Raw genomic sequence first — 9,971 nt, 5'->3', positions numbered from 1 at the left:
TTGAACTGGGAGCTTGTCGCCTATGACCTTCTTTAAACATGAAACATGGAAAACTGGGTGCAATCGAGAAGCTGCAGGAAGCTCCAATTTGTATGCCATAGTACCAATATTTTCCAACACCTTGTACGGACCATAATACTTTGGTGATAATTTATTATCCTTCTTAGCTTGCTTTAGGGACATTTGTTTATATGGTTGTAGCCGTAGGAATACCCAATCACCTACATCAAAACTTCTTTCACTGCGATGTTGATCTGCCTGTTGTTTGATTCTATTTTGTGCCAACACGAGGTTATCCTTTAAGAGTTGGAGGACTTGTTGTTGATGTTCGATGTGATGTTCCACTGCCTGAACCTTAGAATTTTCTCTTAAATATGATGTGATTGATGGTGGTTGGTACCCATAAAGTGCCATAAATGGGGTCATTTTTGTTTCTGTATGGAAGGAAGTGTTATACCACCATTCAGCCAGAGGCAACCATTTGACCCATTGTGTCTGTTTATCAGTTACAAAGCAACGAAGATATCCTTCCAAACATTTGTTTACTATCTCAGTTTTCCCATCAGATTGAGGATGATAAGATGAGCTATGAGCTAACTGAGTACCAAGACAAGAAAATAATTTTGTCCAAAAATTTCCAGTGAAAATGGGATCTCTGTCACTTACAATAATCTTTGGGTTTCCATGTAGCTTTTGAACTGTTTCCATAAATGCAGTAGAAACTGTACTGGCTTTAAATGGATGTGATAATGCACAAAAGTGTGCATACTTGGTAAGTCTGTCAACTACCACCATGATGACACTTTTTCCCTCAGACTTGGGTAAACCTGTGATAAAATCCATTGAAACCTCCTCCCAACGTTGGCTTGGAATGGATAAAGGTTGTAATAGACCCGGTGTCTTAATTGTTTCAACTTTATTTTGTTGGCAAACCAAACATTCCGCCACAAACTTTTGAATATCTGATTTAAGGCCATCCCAAAAAAATTCCTTCTTAACCCTGTGGTAAGTTTTTAAAAATCCTGAGTGCCCTCCTAAGGGAGAAGTGTGCAATTCCATAAGAATCTTTTGTTTTAGTTGGGAATTCTTACAGAGGTATAAGCGATCTTTGTACCATAACGAATCATTTTTCCAGCTAAATGTATCAGAAGTACTGGAATCTTGTTGTAGCTTTCGAATAAGTGCCCACACTTCTTCGTCATTCTTCCATTCCTCCTTTGCTTCGTTTATCCAATCTGGTTGGATAATAGAAATGGCACACAACAATGCTTCCATATCCTCATCCTTTCTTGAGAGTGCATCTGCCACCACATTTTTCTTCCCTTTTTTGTAGATGATTTCAAAGTCATAACCCAACATCTTTGTGACCCACTTTTGTTGCTCTTCAGAGGATAATCTTTGTTCTAAAAAGTATTTAAGGCTATCATGATCCGTTTTTACCTTGAAGTGTCTTCCCATTAGGTAGGGTCGCCATTTCTTAAGTGCATGGAGTATTGCCAACATTTCCTTCTCATAAATAGCTTTGCTTAAAAACTTTCCCTTGATTGGACGACTTTCAAAAGCAATGGGTCTTTCATCTTGCATTAGAACAACACCAATTCCATTTCCTGAAGCATCACATTCCACAATAAAGGTTTTTGTGAAGTCTGGTGTAGCTAAGACCGGTGCTTGGCACATTGCCTCTTTAAGATGTTTAAAGGCCTTTGTTGCTTCCGGAGTCCATGAAAATGAATCTTTCTTCAATAATGTTGTTAGAGGTGCTGCTATTCTCCCATAATTCTTAACGAACTTGCGATAATACCCTGTCAACCCAAGAAATCCTCGCAGATGCTTTATGGATGTGGGGATTTTCCATTCCTTAATGGCTTTAATTTTGCTAGGGTCTACCTTAACTCCTTCATGAGATACAATATGACCCAAATATTCCACCTCCTGGACTCCAAAGAAACATTTGGATCTTTTTGCATATAATTGTTTCTCCTCCAATAGTTGTAACACCTTGTCAACATGTTCAACATGATCCTTCCAAGACTTGCTGTAGATTAGTATATCATCAAAAAATACCAACACAAATTTTCTAAGGAATGGTTTGAAAATTGAATTCATCAAACCTTGAAATGTTGAAGGTGCATTGGTAAGGCCAAAAGGCATGACCAAAAATTCATAATGACCCTCATGAGTTCTAAATGTTGTTTTCGGAATGTCTTCAATCTTCATTCTGATTTGATGATATCCCGAACGAAGATCCAACTTGGTGAAGTAAATTGATCCATGCAATTCATCCAGTAATTCATCAATGACAGGAATGGGGAACTTATCTTTAATAGTGAGCTTGTTGAGCTCCCTATAATCTGGACACATGCGCCATGATCCATCCTTCTTGTGCACCAATACTACTAGAGCTGAGAAAGAACTTTGACTCGGTTGAATTATACCAGCCTCTAGCATTTCTGCAACCATACGTTCAATTTCACTTTTTTGGACATATGGATATCTGTACGGCCTGATGTTTGGAGGAACACTTCCTGGAATCAGATGAATAGCATGATCATGATCACGCATAGGTGGGAGACCTTTGGGAGTCTCAAATACCTTGGAATGATTGTCCAGGACTTTTTGGAGATCTGGAGAAATAGATGATTCCAATGTGGAAACATCTAGCGAACATAATTGTGCAATTACACCTCTTTGCTCCTTTTTTAGAAGCTTTGTCATGCCATTAGAGCTGATTATCTTTCCTGGTTTCCCTGCAATACCCCTTAATTCAACTTCCTTTCCTTCCACAGAAAATTTCATGAAAAGTTCTTGAAAATTAAAAGCTATTGTACCCAAGGATTGTAGCCATTGGACTCCTAGTACAACATCAGCACCTCCCATTGGAATGGAAAGCATTGGGCTAGTCAATACATATTCTCCCATGGATAGCTTGATATTATGGCACTTTCCAGAACAATTTATTGTTCCTCCATTTGCAATCATCACTTGACACTCTGGTGCTGGATATAGGAAGAAATTCAATTCTTTTGCTACCCTACAATGAATAAAATTGTGGGTGCTTCCTGAATCAATCAACACTATTACCTTTTTCTTCTTGATTTGTCCTTCTATCTTGATGGTTTGAGGAGTGGTAATTCCCGCCAATGCATTACAAGATATGGTCGGATTTATTTGTTCTTCATCTAGGCTTTGTTCCTGGAATATATCCTCTTCTTTTGACCTTTCTTGCTCCTTTTCTTCTTCATCTTCACAATCTATGTAGAATAATTTCTTCTCACCACACTTATGACCCTTTGTGTATTTGCTATCACAATTGTAACAAAGCCCTTTTGCTCTTTTTTCTTCCAATTGTTGTGGTGTCAACCTTGTAGGTTGTGGAAGACTATGGGCAACAACACTTCCGTCTTTATAGTTGTGAATGGTATGCTTCCTAGTTGCCATAATTTTGCTTTCCATTTTTCTTGCTAACCTGAATGCCTTCTCTAATGAATCAGGTTCCCAAAGGCGCACATCATGTTGGATATTATCCTTTAAAGACCCTATGAACACATCAATCCTATGCTCCTCTGGAATATCTTTTACCCTTATGTTCAATTTTTGGAACTCCTCAATGTGCTCCATTATTGAACCCTTTTGTTTGAGACTTATCAATTGGCTAAAAAAAGTGTTGCTTTTTGTATCCTCATAATGTGCTATCAATTCTTCCGTAAAAATTGCCCAAGTGATAAATTGTTTACGAGAACAAAGCCATTGATACCATACAAACTGATTTGGTTCTAAATATAAAGTTGCCATACGTACCTTTTGTGTGTTTTGCACATTATTGAGATCGAAGAATTGCTCCATCTGTAATATCCATGTGGCAGGATCCTTGCCATCAAACTTCCTCATATCGATTTTTGGAACATGGTGAGTCTTCGATCCAACATTAGAGTCTATGGAATCATGATTAACATTTCTTTTGTTCTCATCATGAGTTTCCTTTAGTACTCTTTCACCCTTGGACCATTTCTTGTAGCAACTTATTCATATTTATCTTCAATTCTTCCATCTTGTCATCCATGCCATCAATTTTAGCGTCCATGCCATTCACCTGAGCTTCCATGCCCTTTATCTTAGATTCCACGCCATTTATCTTAGCATCTGTTAGCTTTTGTGAGCGTGACATTTGTTGCACTTGTTCTTGTAATTTTGATATATCATGTAGCATTTCTTCCTCTTCTTCATGAGTCATGCTAGAGCTTTCAGGTTCCTTACTAGGTGTTTGCATTTTCTTTCCTCGGGGCATCAGTTACCGATAATAATGCTTTACTATGCCCTTTGAATTCCTTCAAACCAAGCTTATGCAAAAATTAAAAAAAAACTACACACCTTTTTTTTTACTTTGTAGAAGCCTGATATTGAATCTGATGTATCTCTGTAATTTCGAATCATCCAGTTCTGAAATTGTGACCTGTAGTAGCCTTCTATGTCCTCCTTCCAATGCCACTATTTTGATCTAAATTGGATTCTCCAAGAAATAGTTATGCACAATCTCCCGCAGTGACCTTCTTACGAAATTTCAATCCGATGCTCAGAAAGAAAGTTATGACGATTTTCCCCAGGTCACCTGTTTTGAGTGTAATTCAGGAGTCTTCAAAAATACCAACTTCCTCAGATCATATCTCCAAAAATGTCGCGCGAAAAGCTCTGAAATTCGGACCCAAGGTTCAGCGCGATTTCTTCTCAAATGGGTTTTTTTTTCGACTTCTAAAACGTCACAGAAACAAAGTTATATCGAAAATGCCACGATGACTTGTTTGGAGCAGCGAAACCCTAGAATCCAAAGCTCCGATACCAAATGTTATGAAACCAGCTCAAGAAAAGATAGAAAAGAGAGATCAACGCCTTAGAATTCAGCCTCTTCGAGGGGGAAACCTCCTTTACATTACATAAATGAACAATTCTTGGATCATACAAATGACAAAACCTCCTTTCTATATATAGGAGTCTAAGGAGTCACAATATAATCTAGCCGACCTAACAATAATAATATAAAGCCACAAAAATAACAATAGAGGGATTCTATGGGGCACAAAAATAACAATATGGGGGTAATAGGGGCACAACAATATAAATAAGGGGTATAACTACAATAGTAATGGGGTAATTACTAGTATTATAGGGACCCAACAGCTAGCACTTCATGATGGCTTCAAACAACAATAGTTTAAAGACTCTTCCCTTTAGGCTTCACTCCAAACCAAAAACACTTCTCGCTCACACAACTAGACAGCTACAACTAGTAATGTCTTGCTTGTCTAAAATAGCATACTCACACTCAGCCAAAACTCTAACTCTGTCACTTTCAAACTAGTTTGTGCTTGGAAAGAAGGGAGGTTTATATAGGAAAGATGGATGGGAGATGGATACTCTTCTCATGGGAGAAGGACTTATCCTTTGGGTAGTTTCATTGTTATAGGGGAAAGGAGCCCAAACTGTCATCCTCAACTCCATCCAACCAAACCATTTACCAAACTTTTGTTACAAAGCTTCTAGAGATGGAAGCTTCAGCGCTAATTTAAAAAACTTCCCATAATAGGATCATCGTGATTGGAACACAACTCAGTCACACCAATCGGTGCGGGGAATAGTGCTAATCTATGCACATTGGTGTGGGGGAGACAAAGGTCATTAGCATCAGTCTTGTAAATTGGGCAAAACAAAAGTTTCAGGGGAATTGGTGAAAAAGGGAAATGATCTGCTCATGAAGAGGGACATAATGGGAGTTTCTCCATGAAGGCAAAGCATGCGGGGTTCACTGTAGAGGTCCTCCAGGATCAAGGAACGGGGAGTACAGAGGCAGTGACAAAATGTTGTGTAACAACCTCATCCACTTATTTTTCCCAAAAAATAGTTTATTCCTCATCGCCAACCTCATTGGCATCACGACCCCAGTAGGATTACCTCCACACTCTACTTCTCTTAGGGCCAAAAGGGTTCTTGTTTGTGGCGATGACACCCTTGGTGCCATCTATAAAAAAATCTTGTAGGTTCACACCTTGGACCACCTTTTGAAAATTGATACATCCACCAACCATGTGAAACCCTTAGTTCCACCAAAAACCCCCATTCTAGAAAAACTACTTGACTTACTAGAAATACAAGAGAAACTATCAGGGGAAAGGAGTCCAATCTAGTGTCTGACATGAGCCGAGCCATAGCCCACCCCTGAGAAGCAATGACCACATCGCCACCAAGAAATTTTTGTGTATGTAAGGGTTTATCCCCACACCTCATGACCAACCAAATGAGACCACCTCAAGTAAAACATTTGGCGAAACCTCTGACATTTGTCCCTAGACCTGATCCGAAGTAGTATTAGTCATAAAAATCCCACAATCAGCCATGGAAAAATTAGTTGGATGTGACTGAATTTGGTAGAATTCAAGAGGGTCAGGCGAGTAGTCGATTTGGATTTTGTCCATGTGACCCTACTCTCTTTTTCGATGAGAATTCTATAATATAAACTCGACTTCCCCTTCCTTCAAGATCTAAAATGATTTCTTTTCTATTCAAAATCTCTTTCTATAAGAAGGCACAAATAGTTTCATCATTTGAAACACTAGTCAAGAATCAACTTTTTTAGGAAAATGTGAGAAATAGAAAGATTTTGAAATATTGTATATCCTTTCAGGGAGTATTTTCCTTGAAGGATTAACTACAAAAATATCTAATCTATGTAACATTGAGTTCAATTCTCTACGAATATGAGTGATATTAAAAGATAAAAGTTATAAAATTAGTTTCCAAGTCACTTATGTATACCTCTTCAAAACTTTGTTTCAAGGGGTGTAAAACGTTCTTATCAAATTTATTTTCAGGTATGAATCTTCCAAATACCAAAAGGTGATAGCAAACAAGATTGAAATCATTTTCTATTCCACGTTAGTGAGCTTCAAATTCAAAGACATTGTTAGTGTAATCAAACTTGATTTTGTAAGAAAAAATATGTATCTTCCCAATGGGAGAATAAAGTATTATACCAACTCCATTATCTTCATTATAAAATGCTCCATCAAAGTGCATATGCTAAATTCCATCATATGGATCAATAAGAGGTGGAACAAGATCATTATCTTCTTCCAAGAATATGGGGTATGCACTGATGTCTTTATAAACATAACTTATGTGTGATTTAGGGTCACTTTTGATATAAGGAAAAATTCACCATTTGCAAATTATAACAACATTATTGTCAACCTTGGGGAGGGAAGTTTGAGTTCCATCCATTGACATATATCCATTATTTAAATCTTGAAATCCCTTCCTAAAACATTGGAATAACTACATATCAACATGTTGATTACTTGGATGTTACAAGTGGTTTGAATCTTTAGGTGCACACATAAAACTAAAGTCACATCCTTAATTTCACCAATTGCTTGTTTTAAGACAACATTCTTTTTAAATTTTCATTAGTACAAGACAAAATTGATTCTTCCATAATTTTTGACATTACATTTGGGCCAGAGCCACCATCGATTAAATAACAATATGCAATTTCATCCATAATTTTCATCGATGTGTAAAATGGAGGATTTTTAACCAAATTGCTAGGATTATGTACACCTAAGTTATTTACATGCATATATTCTTCTTATCGCATTGTAGTCTGGCTAGAAATGGTAGAATATTGACCTTCCATAAATTTATTAAGATACCTTTATTGTTGAGGAACGATGGCCAAATAAAGCAATCAATCAACATTAATATTAGCCATTTGTTTTAATATATTATATTTTGAAAAAGAAGAAGGGGAAGTAGGATTTACTTATGGTTGTTGTGATCCTCTAACATCTTGATCATTTGAATTCAAATAATTTAGAGAATTATATTATATTGAAGATGTGCTTTGGGCAAAACCCTTATGTCTATCTTGATAAGATTTATTTCTCGTTTCTACTAATAAAATGTCATCGATAAGATTTATTTCTCGTTTCTACTAATAAAATGTCATCTTTAGGAGCCTAGTACACAGAAATGATTATTGAATCAGATGTTATCCCAAAGATCTGTTCTCTAGTGATTCTTCTTAATTCACAAGCATTCTAGTCATGGATATATTCACAAAAGTTACACCATGATATGAACATTATAGTTTTAGGTTAAAATTTTGAATTCTGATTTCTCAAAGGTACTTGTGTGGATGTATCCATAGAAGTAGAAGAAATTCCTTTTGCTTGAACGGAAATAGTATGATTTCTCATACATTGAACAAGTTTTAGTAACATATATGTGCCAAATTTTTTATTCACATCCTCAATGGAAAGTCTTGTTCTATTCAATTGTTTTTCAAATTTCAAAAAAGTTTGCAAGGATGAACCAAGACTATTAGAATTATTTTCTTCTAACATATGGTGATATGAAGAGGGTAATGCATTAGTTAAGATTGATTTTGAGGCTTGATTATCTCTGTAATTTGACTATATAATTTGGTGAAATGTCAATGCAAAGATTTGATTGTCTCACAATTATTATAAACAAGATTGTTATATTCATGCAATAAATCAACTAGTCTTTGAGGTTTCATACAAGTTGATTTGAACCAATAACATAGTTCAACCCAAGTTGAGAATCCTTTAGGTGGTAACTAAAATAAATAAACAACAAATTTCCCTTCCAATGAATTAAGAAAAAGACACATGCAAGTACCATTGACATTTGATCTAATATTATCAAAAACATTTGAAAAAACTATCAAATGTTCATTTGTTGAAATAGTTCTAATGCTAGAAAAAAAATTCAAATGATTTGTTAATTTAGGAAGAGGGTTTGTTTTCAGGGATAAATTACGAGGAGAATTTGCATGCCATATAGTGGTGTTTGCTTATTTTTTGGTATGTGGAATTGACACTCCTTTTGCATCCATTTTTCCTATCTTTCTCACCATTCTGACCTTGATATCCACATCTTGTTACTCTATTAATCATCTTTTAACCACCGTATGCCTATTTCTATGTCACCTTAATTTATTAAACTTTGCTTGTATTTTGATACGAAGTTGACTATTTTAGGTTATTTAATTAAAAAATTTGACAAGGGTTTGTTTCATGGAAGTTTGGCTCGTTGAGGTGCTTTTTTCGGGATAACATGTTTCTCACTATTTTTTCTGTCATTTCTAGAACAAATACATTGTTGATACTGTTACTACTATGCCAATACTTTGCCTTCATGATGCTCTATTTTTTCAATGATATTAATGATGGTCAACATGGTTTGTCACTCAGTCATGGTCAACATTGGCCATTGTAATGTTGAGCATTGTGCCAACAAATAAAATTTCTTGTTGATAATGTAACCAAAGTTGGAGGAGACAATTATGATCTCTAATTGTTATCCTTTCCCTATTTGGAAAGATTGTTCCAATATTTCTTATTCAAAATAAAATATTGTAATTAGTTATGTGATGTTCCTAATTTGGGTATCATGAGGATCAAAATATTCTCATGGTTGATTATATTTCAAGGATAGATGTAATGTACTCTATAACGATAAGGCCCCTTTGCCTTGTGGGGGGGAGGGGCATCTATATTGTAATTTTGGAGAAATTGTGTAATTGCAATCCTTTTCTAATATCAATACAACTCTAATGATTGATGGATTCACATATATCCATTGATTAGTCTATGATCTATGTGTTACCATCTCCCTACTAAGGAGGAAGGGCCCTCTGCTTTAGCAGGGACTACTGAGACAATGAGGTATTATAGCAGTGTGCATAGTTTCTCTCGGTTATATTCCATGATTACTTTACAATTATTGTTATTGATTCATTTGATGCATTATAGTTATTGATTGGTTGATTTACATAATATTAATCTTTATCACTTGTGTAACGACATAAGTCTTGGATCAGTCAATTTTCTAATGTGTGTGTTACTTGTTAATCTACTATTACAGCTCTTAGATTTTAATTGATGAATTGTTGTTTG

The sequence above is a fragment of the Pinus tabuliformis genome, chromosome 4_1 (genome assembly GCF_031772625.1).
Source record: "Pinus tabuliformis cultivar Carrire ecotype Pingquan chromosome 4_1, CPIR1, whole genome shotgun sequence".
NCBI lineage: Eukaryota > Viridiplantae > Streptophyta > Pinopsida > Pinales > Pinaceae > Pinus > Pinus tabuliformis.
Note: the sequence above shows the minus strand (reverse complement) of the source record.